The sequence below is a fragment of the Elaeis guineensis genome, chromosome 10 (assembly GCF_000442705.2).
Source record: "Elaeis guineensis isolate ETL-2024a chromosome 10, EG11, whole genome shotgun sequence".
In the NCBI taxonomy this organism is placed as follows: Eukaryota; Viridiplantae; Streptophyta; class Magnoliopsida; order Arecales; family Arecaceae; genus Elaeis; species Elaeis guineensis.
In genome coordinates, this window is record NC_026002.2 from 23794701 (window position 1) to 23817869 (window position 23169).

Below are 23169 nucleotides of genomic sequence, written 5' to 3' on the forward strand. Positions count from 1 at the left end.
TACTTATTATTAACAAATTATGATTCATAGCAAAATATTTTGTCATTCATTAACTTTTTTTTTTATCATAAAATTTGATCATCTTAGTTATTTTGATTTTGAAGAATGATGTTTTCTAAAATTTGTGAGGAGAAAAAGATTTAAATAATTACGATAGTTCACTAACATTTCTCATAATTTATTATGGCCACATGAATTCAAAATAAAAATTCATGTTTTGGTGTTGTAATGAATATTACAAGAAAATTGTGTTGGATTATCTATGACAACGGAGATTCTTATCATGAAATATATCCAATTTAATAATAATTAATAGTCATCACAAATTACAAATTTAAGATTATGCTTTATAATAGTGAAAAATCTCACTGCAAAAATGATATCTTTAGGTGATGACATATTAACAGCCATAATAAAAGGCTACTATTATAACTTCTAGCTGATGATAATTTTGGTTCATACCTATCCCCATCATAAGATATGCTAACATAACTATCATTTATGTTGTATTTAAAATTTTAATTTAGAATTTCAAATAATAGCCATTGATAGTAAGTTTGATTTATACAATCACAAGATATGTCTCCATAATTATCATTTTTGGTGCATTTCAAATTTGAATTTTAATTTCAAACAGCAACCATGAATGGTAAGTTTGATTCATACAATCATGAAATATACTAACATGATTATCATATATTATGCTTATTTTAGTTTTAATCTAGTCTCTCGATCTACTAAGAAGTAATCTACTATCGTCCAATCATCTACAGTGATTGAATATAGAAGCTTAGCCTAATTACTTATATTTATCATCTTTTCAGTGAACTTCACCTTTCACTCCAAATTACTCCTCTCATATAGTGTAATAATATTTCTGCCATCTCCATCATATTTCATCAAATTTTTCATATCCGCATTAAGTATATTGAGCTAGACTATTATTTTATCCATAAAAAGATAGCCCATAAAGAACTAGACATCTTATTTATTTTTACCATTGGTCAAGTGACTGATATTTTCACTAAAGACTTACATCCTAATTATTACATTATTTATAAATCAAGCTTAATATTCAGGCTTACTTGTTTAACTTGAAGGAACATAACAGTGCACTTATTCATATACGTCTCAATCATAAGAAATATCAATATAACTGTCATTTCTAATGTCTTTGAATTTTAAATTTTAAACAATAGCCATTAACATCAAATTTAATTCATGCAATTATAAGATACGCCAACATGATTACTATTTTTGATGCATCTCAAATTTAAATTTTAAATATCAGCCATTGATAGTGGGTTTGATTTATACAATCATGAAATATGCCAACGTGATTACCATTTCTATTGTAATTTAAATTTGAATTTATATTTTAAATTTTATAATCTAAATCAGATCAATTAGGTCAACTTTTCATTTATATTATTATGTAATTATAAGTCTATAAATACAATACATTATAATAGAAACAATATCTCGTTCTTCAAAAAAGATCTTCTCTTTTTTCTCTGACATCAAATAAAACTACGCCAAGAAAGTAGAATTAACTTTTTAGTGATCAAAATTTGATTATTATCACTAAAGTTATTATGTAACAAATTATTATCATTAAATCCTCTAAGATTTTTTGATGATAGATTGGTACCATAAAAACTATGATTTTCATGTGACAGGCCATTTTCTCATCATACAATTATTTTATTTCTTATCACAAATACGAGAATCTGAATTCAGATCCATCAGTTTGGTAAGTTGACTTGACCCATAATTAAAGAGACTTTTCTCAAACATAGACCGGGGATGTGATTATAAATTAATATTTTCAAATATTTCTAATCATTAGTTTTGGTTTTGAGTATCCTTAGCATCTAACTAAAATCTAAGATGTTGAATTATTAATTACAGCCTATATATATAATTCTACCGTATCATTATGATTATCGATTTGTCACATTGTAGTAGATATTTAAATATATAAAGTAAATATTAATTATATTAAAATAAATAAAATATTTTTATTTATTGAACCTTAATAGGAGAATGACCTGGCCAAGGAGCTAGGTTAATTAACAATTAATTGGATTTTGTTTATGTTAAATACTTAGAGTAAAACTATATGAAAAATGAATATAATATAAGTAAAGTATGCAAGAATAATGATAAATTTTATATTTTAAATTTTAATTTTTAAATATTTTTATAATTATTCATATCTTTCCATTTCAAGGTGCGTTTGTACTAGGGCATCAAATCTATGATAATACCGTTCTCCGTTACTCAAGAACTCCGAAGAATTCCAGGAGAAAGGCTCTCTTGCTTTGAGAAGTAATATGGCAAAAGCTTATAATCATGTGGAATGTGACTCTTTCAAATTATAAATTTAAGGGATGTTTTAAATGAATTTCTCTCACTTTACACTAATTTTTTTTGGTAAGAACTTTACACTAATCAATGGTGCCGCAAATAGTAGAATAATCCCTGTGCAAGTACTTAATAGTAGAATAATCCCAGTACAAGTAATTTACTTCCACAAGTTATATGATCAGTGAATAAACACTATTAGAGCAAGTTACTTTGGAGCCTGAAAAGCCTCAATCCGCACCCAAAATCCTTCACAGGATTGGGGGCCGGACTCCGGAGCCGGCTGCTGTTCCTTGTCATGGATGGTACACCGGATTCTCCCGGGAAAAGGACAGCAGCTCCAACTGCAACGTGAAAACAATCATAACGGAAAGGAGTCGCTATTCTCACCCCCCCTTATTGCAACAATCCACCCCCCACCCTCGTTTCTCACAGTGGGCGATCTCCCTTCCAAGTCTGACCCCAACGCCGCCGGGAAAAAAGAATCTCCGCCACCACCTTCTTCTAACCGAACCCCTAACCCTAGCCGTCTATTCGATCCAGAGATAGGATTAGGGTTTGCTCTTCGCGTGGGTGATGGCGCAGAACGGCGCGGACTTCCACCTCCCGGACGAGATCCTCTCGGTGATCCCCACCGACCCCTACGAGCAGCTGGACGTCGCCCGCAAGATCACCTCCATGGCGATCGCCTCTCGGGTCACGAGGCTCGAGGACGAGGCCCGCCGGCTGCGTCAGAAGATCTCGGAGCGGGATCGGTTGATCTCCGAGCTCCAGGACAGGCTCGACCACCTCGATCGCAAGGTCCATGATTCCGACGCCCGCCTCCGGGCTGCTCTCGAGGAGAATGTAAGCCCTTTAATTGGTCCTGTATTGAATTCTCTGACTGGCCTTTCGCTTTAATTGGTTGTTATTCCCTTTTTTTCTTCTATTTGATTGAAGGCTAAACTTTCTAAGGAACGTGATATGCTGGCGTTGACTTCGAAGAAACTCGGGAGGGATTTGGCAAAGGTGTGATCTTTTTTATTTTGTTGCAATCCATCGTTTAAAGGAATGCTAACTTCTCAATGATTGGTTGGGAGCTCTCTCGTGCATCATTTCGGTTGCATTAATTTAGCACAATGCATAGTATTAGCTGTTTGACGCTGCATGGCTGTAGCACTTTGTATGATAGAGAAATAGGATTCCATTGGAAAGATGAAAAGGAATGGTGCATGTTGCGGCCAATCGCCTCGTCGCCCGATCGCCGGGGAGCGTGCACCTGCAAAAACGAGAAGTCCGCACTGACCGGAGGCGGCTCCGGCGGGGACCCTCCGACGGTCAAGTCAGAGAGGTGACTGGGCAACAGTGAAATGAAGACAGAGAGCTCGATCGAGAGAGAGAGAGAGGGAGAGAGGAGTGAGCCTGTGGTTTCGAAGTCGAGAAGTGGGAGCGATGGAGCGGATCCTTTGCACTGTTGCCTTCCCCGGTTTATATAGTGGAGCACGGTATGGCGTCGTCATTAATGGTGCAGACAAGTGAGGAACTGTCAACTCACTGTAGGCTGTCAGAGCCGCCGTGAAAGTTTCACGTCGCCGTGTGGCCGTCAAATCACCAGGGTTGACAATGCCCTCGGCGGGACAATGCCCCTAGATGGCCGTGCCGCATGTCGCTGTCAGAACTGACAAGGTCTGGCGGTTGTACGGCGATTGGAGGAGCCGACCGACCCTAAGTCGGTGGCCAGCTGAGTGGCGTCGGGCCCCTCCGATGATCGGGGAGTCTTACATGAGTCAGCAATCAGACCTCTGGGCTCAGTCGGTCAGAAAAGGTGCGTCCGACATATCCTCAGTCGGTCGTGAGCCGATAATTAGCCGGTGATGGCATCCGTCAGTCGGTCGCTACGACCGCCAATCGGTCCTTCCGGCAGTCGGTCGGTCGGTCGGTCCTTCCGGCAGTCGGTCGGTCGGTGGGTATTCCCCAACAGTGCATGATATGCGAGTTTATATTTTCTAGGCTTGATCGGATTGCATGGTTCTCAACAGTAGAGGCGATCCTGTTCCACCAAATAATAAAGAAGCAGGCATGGATTCTCAATATCTGACCTGCAGAATTTCTTTTTTATTTTTTTCTTTATTTTTCTTTGGGATGAAGTGGGGGGAAGATGCAACTTGTTTTTTCATCGCTGTCTGGGTTGCAATAAGGGATGGGTATAGGTATATCATGTAGAAATGGCTTGCCCAAGATAGCGAAAATTTAGATAGAAGGAACTGAGTTACTTGGGTGATGCCTAGGGTAAATTTTTTTAGACTATATTCAGTATTAATGGAGGTGATGATATCTCTTTGTTGAACGTATGCTCAAAACTGGAGGTTGTGTACACATCATTTTAGTCAAATCATACTTTTGTTGGGCTCAGATGATTGATGAATTAGGAATTTAGTTGCTACACGTTCATAGGGTGCATGTCTTGTTTGGGTGGGGGTGGGGGGGTGCTGTGAGCATTACCACTCAATAATTTGCAAACTAACTGAATCTCATTGTTTGAGGCAAAGTCATCTATTCATTTCAAAAATTTGTGCAAACTCTCCTTTAGATGAGGTGTAAGCCTCAAAGAGGCCTAGGTGAATCTCTCTTTAAGAAAAGGAAAGAAAGATATATTATTGCAAGTGAAGGTTATAAAAGTATCTCAATTCAATTAGTTACTTAGATAAACAAAAATACTACATTAGATATGGCATATTAAAGGTGACCATATTTTTCGTTTTGACACTGCCATGGTAAAATTATGGTAAAAAATGAATGTTTGCTCCATAAGAGTCTAAATCTATGTATCGGTGACTGTTTCAAAGTACACATTGAAGAATTTAAGATTTCAACAATAGGGTGGGTGCCAATAAAAGGCAAGAGAGGAAAATTCAGTATACGTGTGCTGCACGGATTCCTTAAGCTATGCAAGAAACTTGTTTGATGCATGTGGACCGAAATGCAACAATCAGTTTAAGGTGGACACTTGAGGATTCTCATGAACTCGAATATTTTGGTCTGCGGACAAAATTCAGGTGAATTTGGTGTGAAATCCCAAATAATTTACTTCAGGTTCTTTCTTTTCCAGATAAGTCCTCTTGACCGACAACTGTGTTTAAGATCCATAGTTTGCTTTGTGGAGAGCAGCTATTAGAAAGATTTCATAATGCATGTAACCCAAATGGAGACCAATACTATAATTAAGGGTGGTATGATACTAGTGATAGAATTTCCATGGTGTAGATTGTAGAGCATGCAGTAGAATACCATATGTATTCTTAACACTTGCTCTTCAACTTGTGGTGGATCATGGATATTGCTTGTTAATGTAGGAGAAGCACTACATAATGTTTGTAAATTAGTTATCTGGTTGTAGTATATGGTGGATGGGATAAGTGGAGCATTTTAACTATGTAATATTACCAAAAAAATGGTAGTCAAATTATGTGCACTTGGCACACATTGTGGAAGGATAATTTTGCTGGTTGTGAAAGAAGTCCATTCAATCAAACGTGTTCATCAGTAGATATGATGATAATAGTCAAGGTTGGTGGTACCATCCTGAACTGCCCAATTCAGGGTGACCGAGCTGTACCAGTGGGGGACCGACATGGTTCTACCCCTCAGTTTGAGAAATCAGTGAGGGGAGGGGAGAGAGAAGGAGATAGAGGAAGAGGGAGAGTGAGAGGGAGGCAGAGGCAGAGTGAGGGGGGAGAGAGGGCTCCATGGAGGAGATCATATTTTAGTTTATGGAACTAATTATCCTCTTAGTTCTTTTATATGATCAAGGTCTTTGAATTCCTTTAAATGTTAGAAGAACTAAAGCTTCTTTCATCACATTGTCAGGGGACAAATCTTTGTATCAGTCAACAGAAACAAATTTTCTTTGCATCATTCTGCAATCACATGTTTTTGAGGGCTGAGGGCTGGATAACATTGTTGTTTGATAAGAAATATGCCTTTAGTTCAAACTATGAAGTTGGGCTATTGTTAGTGTGCTGTTATAGAACTCGTAGTCTTCTTCAATTCAGCAATATTGTCAGATGTATTAGTTAGCTTATGATAGACTGTTCTTCAGAAGATTTTTGTCTTTAAATCATTTTGGCCATGTAGTTTAGTACCTTTTCATTCATGGCCTATCAATTAGTCTTTGTTTGGGCATTGTTGCCAATGAGGTTCAGCTGTCTTTTAATTCATTGTTGTCTGGAAGATTTCAGTTTTCTTGTAATCTGTGGAAATTGGATTTCTGGTGAACTCCAGTCATCTAAAACCAAAACGTTAGTAGCATAGGGTTCATGCAAAACCAGTCTAACAGTTATCCCATTGAAACCACGCCTTTCAATTTAGAGGCTTCTTAAAATAACACTCCTAGCTTTTGTTTTAGCATAAAAGGGACCAAGTTTAGAGAGCCATTAGAATATGCCGGCCCATATTCTCAAGATCCAGGTCTCACAAAATAAAAGATGACCTCTCAGATATGAAATCGTCAAAACAAGGCAATGTAAGCCATAGCTGGCCCATTATCAGCCTTGAAGAAAAAAAATGAAGAAAAAAATGGAGCAGAAAAGAGGGGGAAATCAGGAAATGAAAAAAGGAAAAATTCCACCACTAGAACTTAAGAAGAGGATTAAGAATTTTCAAACCTTCATAGTGTTTTAATTGGAGAGTTGCATAAAAAAAAAAAAAATAGGAAACAAAGTTTTCTAGAGAGCACCTAACCATTCTCTTTTGTTGTTGCTAGTCATGGGATGGAATTCCATGACTGGTTTCTAAAGATTATGACAGTGGTTGCCATAGGTGGGGAGGAGCTTCAGAGTGATAGAACTGAAATAGAAAGGAAAAAGAAACTAATATCAAACTAGAACTAATTAGAGGAAGAACTAGAACTAGAAATGAAATTTGGAAGGAACTAAAAAGGTTAACTAGCAATAACTAGTAGCTATATCTCACTATCAGAGTTCTTTGTTGATGCTTACAAACTCAAGGTTTACAAAGTTTGCCATGACTTGCCGGAATTCAGCAACTCACTATTGACTTTCCTCAAAATCCACCAGCACACGCACTAAAAGCCACTATAGGATGTGCAGAATCCACCACACAAGAGAGACACACAAATTACCAAAAGAAAATCTTGTTTGTTCTATTAATGACACAAAAATTGAGAGAGTACGGTGAGGGGCTCCTATGGCTCACAGAATTTTCTAGTTTCATATGGATATAATTATTCTAAAAAAGTGATAATAACAAAAGCAATTCTTCCTAAGTCTAGTAAGACTTCTAACTTAATTAACAACTATTTCTGGATGGAGAAGTGAGGGCAGGCCTCGATCCAATTATAAGGTTGCTCCACTATGATTTGAGTGTTAGGAGTTCGAAATATAGAAATAATCTCTTCGGATGTAGGGGTAAGGCTGCTTACATCTTACCTCCCTAGACCCTGTAGTGGCTGGAGCCTTGTGCTCCGGGACACCCTTCTTTTATCTAGATAGATAAGTAAGAAAAAACCAACAATATATATATAAAAAATCATCATTAATTTGAGTTGGTCCAGGAATGACATATGCATAATTATCTTGAATTTTGTCAACAATGACAGTCTTTACTAAAGAGGCAATATCTTCCTCATCCAATCTCTGATTGCGATTATTCAGAATTTATTAGAAAATGAAATCAATGTTGGATGCAATGGAAGTGATTTAAAGCTCAAATTCCATTTGTGCATACTATAGTGATGCCATCTTTAGATGTGATGTGTACTAGACTGCTCCTTTTGGCTAGGACTTGACCTAAAAACAAAAGGTCAATATCTAGTTCAAAGATAAGACTTTTGGATACTTGTGGATCAAATATCTAACTCATGAAACTATATAGATTTGATTTCAAATAAGTTTGGCATGAATCATGGGGCATCGACCTTTGATTTTATTCTAGTACAATTTTTAATGCATCCATGACATCTTCTTAATCCTTGGTGGTTTTTTCTTGACCTTTATTTCACTTTTTGAGGCCTTTGGTTATAGAGTTTGATGCAAGAGAAACTAGGGATCAAGAACCAAAAGGTGGAGGGCTTTCGGCATGCATCATAGGTTGTTATAGAGCTGGTGGGAGTTTTGACATTAAGACATAGGGTAGTTGGTTAAAAATTGATTCGATTAATGTGTTATGGAGTTCTCCTCTCTCTCTCTCTCATGCATGTGGTGAGATGAAACCGGATGAGTGTAGGAATTAGATAGAGGGGAATCAAGGGAAATATAACGAAGTTGAAGGGATTATTCTAGGTGACTAAATAATAGATGACAAATGGAGATCCGGGCAAGAAGAGAGAGAGGAGTGATTTCTAGTCGAGTCCCTCTTTGGTTTATTATTTTTTTCCTTTTGTATATGTGTGTATGTTCGTATTTAGCAAGGGCCTATCATATCTTGACCCGACGGCCCAAGATGGAGGCATGACAAATGGCCACATATCTCTAGGGTTTAGCCTCACCAAGTATGCAAAGCCTACCTTCTTATGCATATATATTCATGTCAATCTCAGGTAGTGGTAATAAAAGCAAACTTCTAATGCATTTATTCAGTAAAAATGGTTCACAAAGACAAATAAGGATAAATCAATATTTATTCAAAAATCAAACTAAGTAAATTACGTCTAAAGTTCCATGCTCTTCACTGCTCTATCAAGCTGTATAAGATCTTTTGGATCTTAAAAAAATAAGCTTTTACGGGTTCAGTAAGTTATTAAAACCACTAGTTTAATTAAATATTTTGTATGAAAAAATAAAATTTCAGATTTTATGATTTTTCATAAAAATGTTGCAATGAGTATAAAAAAATGTCATATCAATCAACATAGAATCAAAATATGCATTTGATCAAAATATATTTTTTAAAGTTCAAACAATCAAGGAGCGATCATCCACTCTCACTCTCCTAGTCCCACTAACTATGGCCACAATAAGTCTATGGCTAGCCTCGAAAGAGACTGGATCCTGACTACGATATGTCATCCGTCGGTCATGCACTAGTGATCGTTTCACTGGAGGTTCGGAAGGAAAACTTGTTCTGATATCACACGGAGAAACATGCTCCCATTAGCATGTGTCAGTGATCAATCTCGTCTGGCTAGATCTGAAAGAAAATTAGTTCCTGATTACAATACATCATCAGCTGGCATACGCCAATGATTGCCTCACTAGAGGCCCAGAAAGAGACTAGATCCTCAATCCATGTGATTATAGTTGGACTAGAGAGTAGTGAAACCGACATGTAACACATTTAATGAAATACAATTCATATCTAAGTATATCCTGTAAATTTAACATTTTATAAGCATTTTTATGTAGAGCATATATGATACTTAATTTAAATAGAATACGATCAAAATAGATAATTGTTCAAATTAGATCATGTGCAGGATTAAATACACTAGGGGTAGAGGTAACTTATAATTTTCATCCTAGAATTTTGTGAAAGTTCACCAACCAGGAATAATAATCAAAACCTAATATAATTAAACATCTTATTAGGCTAATAAAAGTAGCAGATAGCCAGATAGCTTGATTTATCTCACAGTAGATTCTAATCCAGACCATCGAATTCAGCCTAATACCCAGGGGTCTCAACCAACACTTGGATCTTAATAATTATCTAGTATATGTGATTAGATGGAGTTCATGGTTACCTGTATGCAAAGGATCCGGTCGCAATCAAGCCTCTTTACTATCAGGATGTGCATTTCTACCTAATCAAATTAAAATCCCTAAGTTAGTTCCAATTCATCAATTAATGGGAAATTGACCTAATTAAAGAAGATTAGGCTCGGTCTGGGTAAATCGATAGAAGTAGAGAGAGAATTGGTCTGGGTTAGATCAGAGTCGAGGTTTGTTTTGTTGATGCTCGCAATATCTGGATACGGATCAAAGAATAGAAATTAACGAGTACAAAGTATAGGAATTAAATAAATAATTAATTAATGAAGGAATGGGCATGAAGAAAGGAAATAGAAGAGGGTGATAAAAGAGAGGAAGTGAAGGAAAGAAAGAAAGGGAAGGAAAAGAAGAGAAGAGGGAGGCTTAGTGGTCATCAAGCCATGGTGGCGGGGTGGGTCACCGACCAACCAAGGCAGCCGGCGGTAGTGGTGGCCAACAAAAATGGCCGAATCCTAAAAGAAACACCATGGAACAGGGTGTTTGGTCGGTTGAAAATTGGAGGGTTTGGGCTCCATTTGAGAGGAAGTGGAAGAGGGTGAGGAAAGGAGGCTCACTAGCAAACAACGGAGATGGTGGATCTTGATCGATGGTAGCGGATTCTAGCGATTTAAGGGCACACAACCAGACTGAAAAATAGAGCAATGGTGGGATTTTTTGAGAGGAGGGGTTTTTGGGTAGCTGTGCTTAGCTATGGTTGCATGTCGGCTATCGAAGAGGAGGAAGAAGGGAGGGAAAGGCTTGGTGATGCTCAATCATAGAGGAGGAGGGGCATTTAAAGGGTGATACCAAAGGAGATGAACTTGGCCTCACAGATGGATAGGGATGGTTGTTCGCTGGTTGCAAGAACCTCCAATGCCCATCAGCTGTTCGCACTAGCCTTCAACGGCTTTTTGCTGTTCGTACCAGCCCAGGGCATCTAGACTAGCCACTATTTGGTGGCCTTATCTCCCCACGGTGAGGATCGGGCAGGGGATCACAATCTCCCCTTTTCTAATCCATTTTTTTTTTTCAAATTTTGAATTGAAATCAGCAAGGCTTGCTAACTTCAGTCCAAAATCAGCCTAGCTGGACCGGGTATTACAAGGCCATATTAGTTATGCTAGCGTAACTAAGTCATTGGCTTTATCCAAATGTGGATCTTGTCGGACCATTTTTTTTTTAGGTAAGGTTGAGATGTCCACACCAGGTTGGCTGGGTCATTGTAGATATAGTAAGGCCTTGCATGGGGAGGTCAAACCAACTATTTATCAGGGCTGCTGGATCCTTTTTGTGGAGAATAATGGTGGGAATGCTGCTAAGCATTTCATAGAAATGATGTAAGAGTTATCCATCTCCAACAACAGGAGAAATACCTCCCAAGCTTCAAATGTGGAACCTCCTTCAAACAGAAGAGCGATGGAAGTATGCAATCACCAGGCTGCATGCTTAATTGCCCATGATAGATCTACGTCGTCAAAGTATAAAATAAGGGTTATAGTTGGATTGGTGAGCTAGGTCAAGTTTGCTACAAATTAATATAGTTTTCTCATATATACTTCTTTGCATTATGTTAAGTATGTTTATTTGTTTGATTTATTTTGATCAATTTAGACGTCAACAACGTGCTCTGGTTTCACCCAAGGTCCCCCACGCCAACCTATATGACCATACTATATCAATAAGGTACCGATACAGTACGGTATCAAGGTTCAATTTAATCTATGAGTCAAATTGGTTTGAATTAAGTGGATCTATCCTGCATAGCCTGAACCTAGAGTGCATATCATACCGTGCCAACCCGTACTGTCCAGCTTCAAGTGGTATCATGATAAAAAGTGAGCAAAAAAGAGAGATCAAGAGCTATCTTGGTATGGGATGCATATTACATCAAAATAACCATACCATGCAGAACTAGTAATGTACTGACGTGATATCTTGTATTGAGATTGTGGACCTTGTTTCCATTTTGGCTTAATAACCACTCAAAGTAGGTCCAACCCTTAAAGTGCAAAGCTAACATATTGATGCAAGGTTTGCTGACTCGAAACTAGACCCTGTGCCAGTTGGTTGGCGATACAGGTTGGTATGCCCTCGTATCGGACCATATCGGATCCGAACCAACATGGAAACCAAAGCAGGGGAGAGGAAGAAGCAGAAAGAAAATGAGAGAGAGGGTTAGAGTGATGGAGAGGGAGGAAAGGAAAGGGCGGCTGATGGTGGCCATCGGAGAGCTGCAGAGGCCTCTAGGGCTCCGCCCTCCTTTGAGAGAGGATAATAGAGAGAGAGAGATCGAGAAGAGAGGGGGAGGGAGAGGAATGGACAAAGAAAAAGGAAGGCGGGGAGGCCACCGGAGGGTCGTCGAGGCCCCCTGATGATAGAAATCGATCCCACGGCATCGTGGGGTCAAAACAAGGTGACCTGCTCTTGTTTCATGCATAAATTTTTATTACGCGTTCATAGTGAAGTCGGCGCGGATATTATTGTGAATGTGTAAAAAAATTTTATGCATGAAACAAGGATGGCTTGTCTCTATTTTGCTTCTACGATACTGTGAGGCCAATTTCCACCATTCAGGAACCTTGGCTGTCCTCTAGTGGCTTCCCTATCATCTCTCACTCTGTCCATTCCTCTCCCTCCCCCTCTGTTTCTCTCTCTATTCTCCTCTCTCCGAGGGTGAAGCCTCGGAGGGCCACCACCAGCCTTCCTCTCCTTTGCTCTCCTTCTCTCTCTCTCTTCCTCTCTTTTCTTTTCCCTCGATTTGTTTTTGCTGGCATTCTGAATCGAACATCCGAACTGTACTGTAGGCTGTTGGTATGGTTCGGCATGCTCCAAACCGGACGGTTCGGGACAGTTTGGCATTCTATGATTGACCAACATATGGTATAGTATTAGAATGACTAAGGTCCCCATTGCTTGTAGAATGGTACCCTAGTAATTTGATGTTGTTAAGTAAATAAAGTGATGCAAATACCTGTATGCTAATTGTTATGCAGCATCCTTGGATCAAGAATGATTGTGTGAAAGCCACTTAAAATTAATGATAGAGTCACTAATGACTTGGCAATGAGTTTCTCATATTAGACCATGGTGAATTTTGATCGTACTCTCTTAGTGTTACTCCCTCATGATATAGTCAGTAAGGACCATACGATGATGAGACATTATGCAAGTTAAGAATTAAGGTGGGCCTACCAGTTGACATGGTGGAACCTAGCAAGAATTTTTTATGGATGGCCCAAATGACATGGCATAGGACATAGCACAAACAGACATCATTTATTCAGTAGAATACTGTGCAGGCCAATATTAGTGGTCCCCATTCCCTAGTCAGCAGATCAAGCTGGTAGACTCATTTTTTATATAGAAGCAATTGTGCCTCCAACAGCAATGCATCGTGCATAGGTGCAAGGCACTTAAAAAGTTAAAACATATGCCTGGAGGCTCATAAGTGAGGTTCTAGGGACAGAGGTTGCACTTGTTGAATATCACATGTAGCAATCAGCCAGATAAGTATATTGTGTGATTGGATTTCCTTTATGGTAGCCGTGGCAGAATTGGATTACATGAAAGAACGTTTCATTGGACCACTACTTGTGGAGTCTTACACGGTGTAAAACTAAATTTCTTAGTATGGTTATTGGTGGAAATAAGTTGGCTGTTGATTTCATTATCCCCTATATCCTTTAGGAAGTTCCATCATTGGAAGAATGGAATAAACAGAAAACAACCTAAATAACTTTGATTTCATTCAACCTTACATCATAAAGAAGTGTTGCTTTTTTTTTTATTTTTCCTAATCTTGCATCATTAAATCTTTTTCCTTTTTGTACATTCTGCTTGGATCTAAACACCTCAGGCAAGTGGGTCTATCTCTAAAGGAAAAATAGTTGGCAGTTCTCCAAGATAAATTCTATTAGGAGCAATCCAAGTCAAAACTTTTTAGGTAGGCTGAGATGTGAAAAATTGAGCCTACACATAAATAGATTTTGGTCGTGCATTTTAGACCTTTAAGATGGGTTGGTTCCTTAGGTTGCTTTAGCATCTTGTAATACAATTGAGTTTATATGGCTGTCTATTTAGTTAATTGCTTCTAAATTTGGATATTCAATTGTTAGCAAAGCAATAGTTTCATGGATGATGTGAGATGGTCACAAACTTCCAAAAATTGAAAACGAGAGGCATGACCCTTTCTATCAATGCAAGAAATGAAGCAGTCGCATCTAAATATCATTAGGAATTTAGGATTTTCCATTTGATGTATCTTAGGCCATTTGATTCTATTGCACAATGTGATTTGCATCTATGGTCCACATATTGAAATTGAGACCCTAAAATTGATTGACCAGAATCTTGAATACTGTTACTGAAGAGTGGAAAAGGCCATTCTGAGCATTTTTGGGAAACAAGAAGGGGAAATAACCCTTTAAATGCTATGCCAGCAGCTTAACACAATAACGGTAGCAGCTCCATGACTGTGCTTATACCAGGGCACAGTAGCTCGGCAAATGGGTTTTTCTGTATCTTCCTTTAAAACCTTGCCAGTTTGGAAATAATCCTATGGAAATCAACTTTATCTGTAATACTTGAAATCTAACTGGTTTAGATTACAGAAATAATATTTCAACACTTGAACATGAATTCATTGTGCAAGCTGAGCTATAAGACAATACTGAATCTCTCCTTTATATGGAAAAAGGTTCTGGGTTTGAATTTTGAACTTGAGAAGTACTTCCCAAGTGTTTGACCTTGGTAATTCTAAGTGGCAGTTCTCCTTGTGTTATTTTAAAAAATCTAGCTACCCATGCTCTAATTCCTGGCCCCGAAGCTGGGATGTTGAACTAGCAAGTGTGGACACTATTTCCTGTGTCCATCCATGTGGTTTTCTCCGCATGAAGTTTAGCTTCTGAGATAAGAATCTGCAGAAATTGTAGATATTAGTTTATTTGTTGAATATTATGGATTTCAATATGTTACTCCAGGTGTTGCATAGAATCTTTTTCTATTTCTTCATTCTGAGTAGTTTGAGGTCATTGTTTAGTTCCCTGATGAAATGGACTGAAACATGTCTCTTTCTGTAGTTGGAGACGTTCAAGAGGCACCTGGTTCAGTCACTACATGATGATAGTATGCCTGTAAGTTTAACAAACTTAGAACTATTTGGTACATATCCTTTTAGATGCTCTCTCTCTCTCTCTCTCTCTCTCTCTCTCTCTCTCTCTCAATCGTCATTGTCTTCACTGAGATCTCTTTCTCTCTCTCTCTCTCTCTAAATCGTCATTGTTTTCACTGAGATGTTTACTAAAAGGTTTTCCCTCCTTATCATGGTTGTCACCTAGGAACAATCAGAAGCAATTGATGTAGGGACCTCTGATGAGCTAGTTGCCAGAATTCCTTCTTGGAGAGGTACTATTCATCTTAGTTTTAGCTCTTGATTTGTTCATCTCAATGTTTTTAAATACTGTGGGATGGGTCCATCTTGATTTTTCCATGGTATGAGACATCCAGCATACCAACACTTGGGATGGTTCCATTTCTTGATTCATCCCATTCCAACACTTGGGATAGTGCCCTATTCTGACACTTGGTACTTTGGGACATTCTGCCATCCCACCAGTATTGAAACCTTCGTTTGCCTATATAGATTACTTGCTTAAGGCTTAAATGTTGTACTTGTTTTTTGTCTTTGTTCTTGTTCTTTTACATGTGATACAAAGATTGTTGTACTTGTTTTTGTCTTTGTTCTTGTTCTTTTACATGTGATACAAAGATGAGGGTTTCACAAGTCACACTGCATCAGATCTGGTGAGCATATCATCAGAAAGTGGGGATTCAACTCAAGATGGTATGCATCCGACCATAATTATGCTGAAGTATTTAAACTTTCAAAAATTTAACTTGCTGATGAAATTTGTCATATACAGTGACATCATCAAGGCATGCTGGACATCATTTCTCTATCACACCATACATCACTCCACGGCTGACCCCCAGTACTACACCAAAGGTCTCATCAACTGGTGGTTCTCCTAGAGGATTCTCTACTGCAGGATCATCGCCCAAAATGTTGTCTGGTACAACATCACCAACAAAATCTCGTTTTGAAGGGCAGTTGACATTATCATCATTGTATCCACCAAGTCAGCAATCCTCAGCAACCAGCCCTCCTCCACACAGGCATTCCTTAACAGGTTGATGATTACAGGAGGCTTGAATATATATGTAATTTCTGTTACTTTGTATGTTATCAAATTGCAGTTAGTTCATATGGGTTGTAATGTTTCAGGACGCCCTCGTATAGATGGAAAAGAGTTTTTTCGTCAAGCAAGGTCAGTGATGCTTCCAGACATCTGTCATAGAGTATTCACCAAGGGAAATTTTATCTTTGACTATTCTACTCTCTATGCACTCCAGGAGCCGTCTTTCGTATGAACAGTTTGGGGCCTTTTTGGCAAACATCAAGGAGTTCAATGCACATACGCAAACATGTGAGGTATGCATCCTTTGACTGTGAGAGTTGTTCATTAGGGTACCTGGGTGAATGGGTAATGTATGACAGAGGTTTAGAATTGTTTATCTTGATGGCAGGAAACTTTGGCAAAGTCTGAAGAGATTTTTGGTACAGAGAACAAGGATCTCTACCTTTCCTTTAAGGGCCTTCTTAATCGCAACCTACCTTAGACACTAGCTTGATGTCGCGAGAACTTTGGTCGCACATGCAGGTACTTATCTCTAAATTTTTTTTTCTTGAAATATGTTTTTGAAAGTTGAAAAATAAGAACTTGCGCTGGCACCTGTTTACTTTATTCCCAATTTGTTGACTGGACTATAAACTTCTCAGAACTAATGGATGTACACAAATGGTTATATTTTTTTCAAGAGAGGGAATCTGGGAGGAGTTTCTATAGCAAAGCAATTTAAACTTCTTAATAAGTTGATGTTCAAGAAAATTTGCTTGTCGAGAGTGTCATTCTTTAATGGAAAATTCTAACAGCAATTAATTTGAACTTGCAGGTAATATATGAACAAAGCCCGATGGTGCTCTTTCACTCTGGTGACAGCTATAGTACTGCAATAAGTTTTCAGGTTGCTGAACAGAGGCCACCGTGAATCTGGCTCCAAATTGCCCACTGCAAGCAATAATTACAAAGAAAGGCTATGCAACATGTACAAAATGGTTCACCTACCGTCAAATAATTGTTGGATTTGTTGTTTATAAATAACTGTGTGCCTTCCTTTGTTATTGCCAATTATTTTTTGCTTCCATATATTTTCTTCTTTGCCACTTATTTTTAATCCGTCTTGTATTTTTTTGTCCCTATTTTTTGTTTTTAACTACTTGGGACTTAGATTTTGAGTTAACATAAATTCTTTCAGAGTAGTAAGGCTTCCTGGGTAATGGTTAACATCATCTCACCTTATGGAGTCTTATTTCATGCTTAACTTTTAACATGCAAAGCTTCCTTTCAAGGCTTAATATACTGATGTTTGTTTAGGATGTCTGCATGTTGTGCTCTAGAAAATCTCCAAAACCTGTAATTGTGTGGTGGCTGGGAGATCAGGATAATAATGCCTTGCAAGGCACAGTTTAGGTCCACGGTACAATGGACACCAATAGTTTCCAGGAGCTCATGGTGGACATCAAAGTTCATGCAAGACAATGATTGCTTTCTGATAGGCCTACCACAGTCTAATTATTTTATATTATTTACATTGCACAAATCTCCAGGCTTATTGCGAACAACTTCGCAAGCCAATGAACTCTTCTATGTGGCATGCATGGCAGATATAAACTCACGCAAGTAACCGGCCTGCCTTATGTCTGTGAGCAGCAAAGAATTTTATTTCGGCTCCACAACATGTTTGGACTGCCTTGGATCACTTCAAGATTCACCTTACGAGTATAAAAGTGATTTACAATCTATGAGCCTTGTGCTCGCATTTTAGCTTATCTGGATCATAGCAGGCTGCAGAGGAAATTCTTGTTTCCACTTCAGAAAGGTAGGAAGCCGAGCACCCATGCATGAGATCAAGAACCTTGGATGAATGGTAATGTATCTCCTTTTAGGACCAGGAATGGAGGAAGCCAAGCTTAAATCAAGGAAAGGGTGGGAATGAAACCAAGTCATTGGTGTCTTACATTTACCCTCCTATCCTCCTATATGGTGATATTTCTCGAACTTGTGCTATTATTAGGTGTAATGGAAACTTTAGTTATCTAATAACCATACACGGAATTCTTGTAGCCAAAAAGAAAAAAAGAAAAATCCAGAAATCCAATAATGTTTTCTCTTTGTGGAAAGCAATCCATATGCGAAAAGCATCAATCTTGTTCAATATATGGATAAAGTACCATGCTGGTATCAAATTATTCAATCTTATTCACCTAGCAATGCATGTTTTTGATAGTGATTGGCTTGGAAATGTGTATGATTTTGATGACAAGTAAATATTATTGGATTGTTTAGACAGAGTAGTGACCTTCAACTACCCCCACTTTCTCAACGTATGGTAGGTCTAGATAGAAAGCCATGCACATCTATTTTTGTAGGATTAAAGCCAATGACGCCCTTTTCCATTGCGCTTTCTCTCTTGGTGAATGTCATACCGTGCACGTTCTTGTTTTCCTGGATAAAGCTATTTTTGCTTGGTAACCTAAAAGCATATATAGGATTGCGATCCTTTCTGCTGGAGGCTCTGAGTCTTCTTTTCTTCTGGTACTCTATCGACCAAGCTCTGATCTCCCCTACTCTCATCTCTCTTTGGGCATTGGCCATACACAGGAACAGGCATGGTTCGTAGCTTTCTCCTTCTCTCCTCTCTCTCTCTCTCTCTCAAATGTGTGTGCATCATGGCTGAGGCATATATTTCATTGTTTTTCACCTCTTTGTCTTAGGCAATTTTATCTGTGATTGAATTTCAAAAAAGAAGAGGAGTTTTCCACATTATCATGTATTGATAACTTTGAAGTATCCTACAAAATAAAATTTTTAAATATATCGATGTCTTTTTTTAAAAAAAATAGAGCACTCATGCAAGTCTAGTATAAATATAAGAAAAAGATAGAAAAAAAGAGTATCATGAAACAATATAAGTAGATCCGCAACATCAGTCCGGAAGATTTCTCTGATGTCCTCTGCTGCATAGGAGGCCATCCAGTCTGAGACACTATTGACCTCCCGATAGATATGCTAGATATGTATGAAGGTAAAATTTCCCACTAGTCACCATATGTCACGAAGGAGTGGATACATTGCCACTTCTCTAACTTACTCCGGCATCTAGCCAATCACAGTAGTCAATTCTCCCTCGATCATATGTCTTTCCACTTTTAGTCTTAGCCTGGTGAAGGTGATACCTATCCAAACTACTTATAGCTCCTTTTCTATAACGTATAGTGCTATCGAAGAGGTGGCTCCCGCTTGCCGCCACAGATCTAGAGTCAAGATCCTAAATCACGAATCTTACTCCACCTTTGCTAAAATTCCTTACAAAGAAACTTAGCCTTTGTTGCATTACCTTGTAAGATGATATGATCCATACCCTATGTGCGCTTTATAGCCAAATACATATGTAAGAAATGGAAAGTAAAGAATATGTGGGGCTATATAATGAATATATGCTAGCAGATGAAAAGGGTTACCTAATTTATAGACCCCCCCCCCAAAAAAAAAAAAAACCAATGGCAGTTATAGATGAAATTGAGATTGTTGCTTCTTACATCTTCAATTTGTTCTTGAAATTTAAATGTCATGTAGATATTAAAGTCAAGAATTGGTGGAGAGTTTTTAAGTATTTGTATAAATATATTCATGAAGGAACCAAATATGCAACATTCTTAATTAAGAACAAACATAAAAAAAAGGCATGATGAAATCAAGTGGTATTTTGATTTGAGATATGATTCTACTTCCACAGTATGCTGGATCTTACAGTTGAAAAACTACGATGTTATCTTTTTTATCCAACAATAACCGGCAATTAGGCTACTTTAGTGAAAAGTGACAAAATTGAACAACTTTTATAAATTAATAAGTTAGTAACATAATGCTAATTGAAAAGTTTACAACAACTGATTTTTTTTTCTGATGTTGAAAAATTAAATTTACCAAATTTTCATTGCGTGCTTTTAGAGTAAAATATAATTAGAAGGAATTTGTTGAAAAAGGGACTAAAATCAATAGGTTGCCATAGGCACCTTCAATGTCTAGCTAGTGTTATTATTTGAGAATTCTCCTAACTCCAGCAATAGATAGGTAGGGTTGGTTAAGGCATTTTATCTCATTCAAAGCATTTAATTGGGCAATAGGTTCTGTGGTGAACTGAGCCGGTCATGGTCCAAATCGAGTAGGGTCCGTTCCTTAGGTGGTGCCCTATAGCCTTTTAAACTAAGAATAGGGAAGGAGAAAATTTTTCTAGTCTCTCAATCTTTTCTTGAGTCAAATCCCCCCATTGCCTCTCCCTCTCATCTCTCCTGCTCACCGTGCCCACCTCTCATCCTCCTAGACACCCTCTTGACACCTCCACCTTGGTTCGCCGCCATCGTCTCCTTCTTTATCTCTTCTTCATGCCTCTTGTTCTTTTAGATTTATTCCCTCTCCCATGACCTCTCTCTCTCTTCCATGCTCTCCTCCCTTCCTCTTCTTCTTCTCTCCCTCTCTTGCTCCCGATTCTACTCTCCTCTAATCAAACAAGAAAAGAAAAGAAAGAGAGGATAGGCTCTCTATCACTCCATTCCTCTTTTTCTGTGTGTGTATCTCTCTCTCCCCCTCCCTTTCTCTTTCCCTCTGCCCCCCTATCATGTTCTTGAAGTTCTTTTGAGCAGAATTAAATGTAAATTTATCTTATCTTTTTGAAATGATATAAATGGCCGTGATTGCATTCAGCTTTAATCGTATATGGAATTTTGCATGGAGACTTCTATGATTATGAATAACTGATTAATGATTTAAATTTTATAAGTTGAAATGAATAGTATTATATGCTATGATTAGATCAGACTTGATAAATCGTGATTATTGTCTGTTGAAATACATATATCACGACTATATCAGAACTATATCAGAGTTGTATTAAAGTTGTATCAGAAAGAAAAGAAATACAAAACTTATGTATGTATTGATACATGTATCACTTAACTTTTGGTCTTACCATATTAGATGTCCAGACTTGAGTATTGAGATCCCTGCCATGGGGATAGTTGTGGTGATATTGAGATCACTACTATAGGGGCAATCATAGTGATATTGAGATCCCTACCATAGTAGCAATCACAGTGATACCTAAGCAGTAGGGATATAAATGCACCGTAATAGAGACTATAAAGCTAAAAGAACTGGATATCGGTGTTTAAGTATAGTATTATGAAATTGGATATATAATAGATTTTCATATTATTTACTGATTTTTAGGTTATAGAAAAATTGGCATATGATTGCATTTTGGATATCATGATTTTGATACTAAAGAGATTAGTATCTTATAATGTATGATATAATTGAGCTGCATGTTAATATGGTTTAAATCAGTTTTATAAATATATTTGTTACCTATTGAGCTAAGAAGCTCATAATCTTTCCTTATTATTTCAGATCTTGGGTTCGGAGATCAATTTGACTGGCATTTTGGATACCGATGAGGGGCAAGGCCGTTCATGTAGCAAGTAAAACTGATTTGCTTAAGTTTACGTAAATTATGGTATCTTTTGAATTATGTAATTAACTTATTTGCTAAAAAAATTGAATTATAAAATTTAGTAGGAGAATTTTCGGATAGGATGTTTGGTAGTATGACATCATATGTGAACATTTGGATCTATTGGGTACTCTGATATTTACTGTCTCTTATATATAAATTGTATAAACTATAGATTAAGTTATTTTATTAACAGGCAAATACCCTAGATACCTATCGAGATAGTTTCCTGTAAGTATGTGGCAGCTGCTCACGTTCCCAATATTTAAACTCAGGGTTGGGGGTGTGATTAATTCCCGATTAAGGCATATGTTTCCAACAAATCTTAAAATCTTATGAAATAGTAATCTAAAAAAAATATTTTTGATACAAAGTAACCTAAAAAAAGTTATTAAATAAATAATGAGAGGTACCTTCAAATGATTACAAAAAATGTTTGAGGAGATCAAATGCTAAAATATTGACTAATACCTCATCAAATCAATTTAAAAATTTAGCGTTGATATATATTTAAGCAAAATTAGTTGAGAATGGTCAAAGTTTAAAGAACTTTCCTCTCTTCAAATGAAAATGAAATACTAGGAAGTAGACTAATTTTTGATGAATTGAATCATGAGACACATGAATTGTTTGGTTGTTCAAGAATATTGCATTGTGAATTGAAGTTCAAACTTTGATTTTTTTTTTTTAATCAAGCATTTGTTTCATGCAATAAAGAAATAGAAAATTTATTGTCCATATATGATCAATGGATTAGAAAATAAATCTCTAGAAACTTTATAACTATATTAAAAAGTCAAATTATTCAAGCAACCATGATAGTTACATGAGATAGAGATCACTGACAAGTTGTTTTGCCTTTGATGCAATTGATCAAGCAGTTAAAGATCTTATATAAAATTTAATTTCGTATGCAAGTAAAAAACATTTTGGGAGAATCACATTTCTCTTTGGAGATGGTTTCACTCAAAATTTTCCCATTATCTCATAAAGAATACGAGAATAGATGTTATTACTCTTATTGTATAGATCACAACTATGAATAGTTGCTAAGTGTTCTACCTACAGATAAATATGATATGAATCCATGCCTTTGTTTTTAAACATTGCAAATCTTGCAAAGCATTTTTTAAACTCATCAATGAATCTATAAAAAGAATTTCTTCTATAATAGCAAGTAGTTACTCAAATCGTATCTTCCCTTGATTAATGGCCGAGTGTTCAATTTGATTCCAATTGACGTTAGCCCTCAATCTCTTCGAATCTTCAAAAGAAAGAATGGAGCTTGTAATCAAACTTGATTCAAGCTTGTCTTCATGTTTGGTTCAAGCTTGAAAAACAAACTTGAATTAATTTCTTACTCGATTTGGATTTTTCAATAAGACTCAAGTGTAGCTTGGTTCGAAATTAAATTAAAACTAAGCTC

At 37.3% G+C, this 23169-nt stretch overlaps 1 non-coding gene across 1 annotated transcript; it reads left to right on the top strand.

Moving 5' to 3' along the window:
• Positions 1 to 2613: 2613 nt before the first annotated feature.
• LOC105059846 (uncharacterized protein At4g15545) lies at positions 2614 to 17460 on the top strand. The gene is made up of 10 exons (XR_012135026.1): positions 2614 to 3213; positions 3307 to 3375; positions 15131 to 15184; positions 15389 to 15455; positions 15820 to 15894; positions 15974 to 16240; positions 16336 to 16378; positions 16464 to 16542; positions 16638 to 16771; positions 17064 to 17460. It is a non-coding gene; the product is annotated as an uncharacterized protein At4g15545 (transcript).
• Positions 17461 to 23169: the final 5709 nt, after the last annotated feature.